Raw genomic sequence first — 5,932 nt, 5'->3', positions numbered from 1 at the left:
AGGTGGCGGCGGGCAACCTACGGGGGGCGAAGGCGGTGCATAAGAGGGTGGTCTCTGGTGACGAGGGTGGCTGATGTCCCGCCCAGGCACAGGTGGACCAAGGGGTCCACCGGGAAGAGAAGCAGGCGGTGCTCCACTTCCGGCTTGCGCGCATCCCTTCTGACGCCCCTTGATGAGAAAATCGGAGGCACCGCCGCCCGATCGGCTGTGGTAGTACAGATACAACTCGGGTCCTTCGAAGTCGTAGGTGCCTGTGTGAGCGAACGGAGGGATCCTTCTATCGCGGAGCACGGAACCAAACAAGCAAAAAAGACAACTGTGTATGATAAAACTAGAAAATAAGGCGCCTTTATGAATTCGAAAGGAGCATGTGCACCTATCGTTAACAAGAACGCGTTCGGAAATTATTCGGCGATAAGTGGTGCACAGTTACTTTTAAATTTTACAGGTACAGTTTTTTCCCTTCTGTTTCTGCTACAGTGAGCACTGCATGACAGGTTGTACACTCGCTCTTTGTAAGATATATCAGACATGCCCAGACTAACTCTGCCGAGGCTCTATGCTCAGCGATATTCATTTGACCCCAAGAATACCTGCCTCTACCACAAAGTGCGTGCTGCAGGAAGTTCTATAGCGCCTGGCAGCCACCTTATATTGTGTTCCAGGGATCCGCCATTCGAGCACGAATAAGGAGCAGTTTCAGTTCCCACTTTCTAAGTTGGTTACCGTAGCCAGTGTTAATAACATCAGGGAATTGTTTTAGGGGTGTCCTTAAGAAACATACTGGTCCAAAACGTGACAACCAATGCTCTTGTGTACACTACGCAGAGATATATTCACCAAATGCTGGAACTGAATCAAGGAGTCAGCTGGCATGGTCACTGCGAATGAATGCAGTCGAACACTCGCACTCCTCGATCGTTTTACCGCTCGCTGACTAAGCCGAATTCGCCCCCTTCCCAAATGTATAGCCAGCACTCACGCGTGGAGTAGTGATCCAGTCTGCCACATATCTGGATGTCTTGCACGCGGAACTGGTCCTAGGTGCAGTGCACGTCGAAACGCACGAACAGCAACTCCAGACGGCACTGGTCGGCGCCCCGCCGACGCACAATGAACCTGGAGGCGTGCACTACGCTTAAGCACTGTAGTATGACGTACCAACATGCTGAACGCCTGCAGTCGTAATCCGCAAATTCTTAAGGTCTGTTCAGCAGAAACAGTTGAAAAGATCTGTTCAGCAGAAAGAAAGAGATTATATTAAATCGCGAACATTATTTTCACCCTATAGACCACAATGCCAATCTTTTAAAATACTGCGCCGTACGAAGGTAAAGTTCAAATATGGCGTATACGTTTTTGCCAGGAATAGACAGATTTAGTTGCGTACGCAACTAATAGCGTACGCTATACGCTGCAATACAGCGTACGCTAAGCAGCGCACCTTTATTACAGTTTTAATTGGGCGGCGAGATCTTCCGATCTCAGAGGCCATATGCCAACGTCGCGCCTATCTCTCGACTTCACCGATAGGTGGCGCTGACATATCTCGAAGGTTTCCCTCTTTAGGCTTCTTGTCGTTTGAAACGAGAAGCGATCTCGAAAACTCCACAAGGTTATCCATAATACACTGTCCTCAAAGCGGCCTGAGAATAAGCGAAAGCGGTGTATGCAGTCATTTGCTACGAACGCAGCGAATTCTACAAAAGGCACACCAAATTCAATTGGAAGCGGGCAGCGGGCACCGCCGCCATGTTTTACGTAAACTACGCAAGCCACGCAAAGACGGTAACACTAAATCAGACAAATTAGCGTGCGCGTACGCTATACGCTATGGGTCGTTTAGCGTTCTGCGCATGCGCACTGACGACCAGCTATTTTATAGCGTACGCTATAACATTGCGTACGCTATAAAGTAAAGAACTTCAATTGCACAGACGCTTTTTAAAGTGGGTATAAAAGGTATAGGCCAACCTAGAGGCAGTAAGGGTAAAAGCAGACCAATTCAGGCTGATGCTCGCAAACAAATATGCAGCTTTAGAAAAGGAAGATAAAGACAATATGGAGGTAATGAATGAAACCGTAACTAGGTTGATCTCAGAAGCAGCAATTGAAGTGGGAGGTTAGGCACCAAGGCAACCAGTAGGTAAGCTCTCCCAAGAAACAAAGGACCTAATAAACAAACGACAAACATGAAAGTCTCCAACTCAAGATATGAGATAGAATTCGCTGAACTGTCAAAACTGATCAACAAGAAGAAAGTAAGGGATATACGAAATTATAACGTGGTAAAGATTGAGGAAGCCGTAAAATATGGACGCAGCATTAAATCAGTAAGAAGAAAACTTGGCGTAGGACAAGGCAAGATGTACGCACTGAAAGATAAGCATGGTAATATCATCAGCTATATCGATGACATAGTAAAAGCAGCTGAAGAATTCTATACTGACCTGTACAGTGCCCAAAACAGCCAAGATATTTCCATTCGAACTAGTGATGAACCGGATACAGAGGCTTCTTCTATAACTAGCGATGAAGTTAGAAGGGCCTTGAAAGACATGACCCGGGGAAAAGCTGCTGGAGAAGATGGAATAACAGTAGATTTAATCAAAGATGGAGGAGGTATCATGCTTGAAAAGCTTACGACCCTTTATACGCAATGCCTCACAACTTCAAGTGTACCAGAGAGCTGGAAGAACGCCAACATTATACTAATTCATAAGAAGGGAGACGTTAAAGAATCGAAGAATTATAGACCCATTAGCTTGCTTTGAGTATTTTATAAAATATTCACCAAGATAACTTCCAATAGAGTCAGGGCAACACTTGACTTCAGCCAACCAAGAGAACCGCTGGCTTCAGGAAGGGATATTCTACAATGGATCATACCCATGTCATCAATTAGGTAATCGAGAAATCGGTGGAGTACAATCAACCTCTCTATATGGCTTTCATAGATTATGAAAAGGCATTTTATTCAGTAGAGATACCAGCAGTCATAGAGACATTTCGTAATCAAGGAGTACAGGAGGCATACGTGAATATCTTAGCAAATATCTACAAGGATTCCACAGCTACCTTGGTTCTCCACAAGAAAAGTAGAAAGTTACCTATCAAGAAAGGGGTCAGGCAAGGAGACACAATCTCTCCAATGCTATTTACTGCATGCTTAGAAGAAGTATTCAAGCTCTTAGACTGGGAAGGCTTAGGAGTGAGGCTCAACGGTGAATATCTCAGCAACCTTCGGTTTGCAGATGACATTGTCCTATTCAGCAACAATGGAGACGAATTACAGCAAATGATTGAGGACTTTAATCGAGAAAGTGTAAGAACTGGGTTGAAGATGAACATGCAAAAGACAAAGATAATGTTCAATAGCCTGGCACGCAGACAGACAGACAGACAGACAGACAGACAGACAGACAGACAGACAGACAGACAGACAGACAGACAGACAGACAGACAGACAGACAGAGAACTTTATTTAGGTCCTGAGAGGAGCGCTACCACTCAAGGCGGTAGAGCGGCGGGCCGCTCCCACGTCGGGATGGGTAGGTCGAGCCTCACCTCCGCGTCACGGGCCCTCTGGACGGCCCTGAGTTGATGTGGAAGTTCTGAGCTCCTGAGCATGGAGCTCCATTCCTCTTCGGTTGTGCGTTGAGGACCCTGTAATGAGGGGCACTGCCAGAGCATGTGGTCTAACGTACATGCGGCGTCAAAATCCGGGCATGCTGGATCAAGGGCTTCGATGAACTGGCTGTGGGTATAAAGACTAGGATATGACCTTGTATGAAGCATGCGGAGGGTAGATGCCTGTGCTCTAGAGAGCTTCGTGTGAGGAAGGGGAAGACCCTCCTGCTCAACTGATAATGCTTGATGATTTCATTAAAAGTGAGGAGAACGTCCCTAAAGACTGCTTGATAGCCTGGCAAGGGAACAAGAAGTCAGGATCGCCAGTCAGCCTCTAGAATCTGTAAAGGAGTACGTTTATCTAGGTCAATTACTCACAGGGGACCATGATCATGCGAAAGAAATTTACTGAAGAATAAAATTGGGTTGGAGTGCTTACGGCAGGCATTACCAAATCCTGACTCAGAGCTTACCATTGTCGTTGAAAAGAAAGTGTACAATCATTGCATTCTACCGGTGCTAACATAAGGGCCGGAAACTTGAAGGTTAACAAAGAAACTCGAATTCAAGTTAATGACCGCACAAAGAGCGACGGAACGAAAAGTCATAGTACTAACGTTAAGAGACAGGAAGAAACGGTGTGGATCAGAGAGCAAACGGGGATAGCCGATATTCTAGTTGACATTAAGCGGAAGAAATGGAGCTGGGCAGGCCATGTAATGCGTAGGATAGATAACCGGTGGACCATTGGGGTTACAGAATGGATACCAAGAGAAGGGAAGCGCAGTCGAGGTCAGCAGAAAACCAGATGGGGCGATGAAGTTAGGAAATTTGCAGGCGCAAGTTGGAGTACGCTAGCGCAAGACAGGGGTAATTGGAGATCGCAGGGAGAGGCCTTCGTTCTGCAGTGGACATAAAACATAGGCTGCTGATGATGATGATGAAAAGTTATAGAAGGATAGGAAGATTTATTTATTATTTTGGAATCTTGATGTCGGAACAACATGCAAATGCGTAAACTGCATTTTGCGCCTTGCCTTACATCGGTCAAGATTTTTTCATGCTGAAACAAAGGGTGCACTAAAAACATAAGGTCGATTGCGATGTATAGGGGGAATATTGCTGTGCCAATATAAAAATTTCGTTGAAATCTGAAAATAGTCGGGGCCTCCTTGTGACGGTCTTGATGTCCACATACCCAGATTTAGCACACGCGCACAATGGGCTTTATCGTGTTAATTTTCCGAATGTAGGAGCAGCCACAAACAGCGAAACTCGTATGCTCGATATAAGTGGACTACACAATAAGAAACGGCGAGTGTAATGGGTGATTTCACGCCGACGAGTTATTACCGTAGCAGTTTGCTCCTTAGTGACATGGACAGGATGGCTGAAAGAGCCGCAGCTTCGACGTATAGTTGCCTGAGGCATATTCAAACTGTTAATTTCCTTTCTACGACATGGATGCATTTTCTGCGGAATAATCAGTGCATACTGAAAGAAATCGGAATGTCGCGCTTTAGCAGTATCTGCTGACCACGCAAGCCTTTTTACATTCTCCAAACATGACATTAGTCAACTTTAGTTGTGAAGGCGTGAGAAAAAAAAAGTTCGTCGGCGCTTCCACTGCGTGAAGATCTCCACCTTCCACTCCGGTGTTTATCACTGGGTTAATCCCGACGGTTCATTAATGTATTTCTCAGTTTTGGTTACGTCTTTGTGTTTCTTAATGAGGTTACACACACGTTCGGCTGCGACGGAGAGAACGATGTCACTGGCGGTATGCCCGCAGTCTGCCGTTGTCGCTTGCGTTCGATTTCTCGAGGTCGCTCGGCGGCGTGGATAGCAGCATTCGCTTAAAGGCAAAATTTTCCCAAGCACCGGGAATGTATAGGAGCATGTGCTTTCGCTGTCGCACCTGCAGTCAAGGTCCCCCGTGCCCAGGTCTGCACTGCGAAGCTCGAAGTAGGGCTCGTTCAGGGCTCGGTCGCACTGGCCTCGGCCTGGCCCGCCGCCGGGTGGTGACAGCGGAGGAGGCACCGGGTACGAGGGAGGTCCCAATGGAGCGCCGCCGAGCGCGGGACGTCCCAGAGCCGGCGGAGGCACTCCGCCTGGGTGTGCAGAACAGGGCGTGTCAAAAGTCACGTCGCTGTCCTCGGAAAGGTGTATAAGTTACGAGACATCTTAGTGCGGCTCTATAAATGTACCACCTGGCCTTGGCATTCGCCGACGCGAGGTCGCTAAACCATTATCGAGATTCCAAGTTTACTGCACGCGACACGGTAGATTTCTACAGTGGTCA

The 5,932-nt window shown here is 47.2% G+C and overlaps 1 long non-coding RNA gene across 1 annotated transcript; it reads right to left on the bottom strand.

The window, feature by feature from the left end:
• Positions 1–206: 206 nt before the first annotated feature.
• Positions 207–5,723, bottom strand: LOC119435249 (uncharacterized). The gene is made up of 3 exons (XR_005188798.2): positions 5,549–5,723; positions 983–1,119; positions 207–251 (listed from the first exon to the last, which is right to left on the bottom strand). It is a non-coding gene; the product is annotated as an uncharacterized LOC119435249 (long non-coding RNA).
• Between the last annotated feature and the right edge of the window lie 209 nt (positions 5,724–5,932).

The sequence above is a fragment of the Dermacentor silvarum genome, unplaced genomic scaffold (genome assembly GCF_013339745.2).
Source record: "Dermacentor silvarum isolate Dsil-2018 unplaced genomic scaffold, BIME_Dsil_1.4 Seq571, whole genome shotgun sequence".
NCBI classification, from domain to species: domain Eukaryota; kingdom Metazoa; phylum Arthropoda; class Arachnida; order Ixodida; family Ixodidae; genus Dermacentor; species Dermacentor silvarum.
Note: the sequence above shows the minus strand (reverse complement) of the source record. Positions and strands in the feature narration are given on the sequence as shown.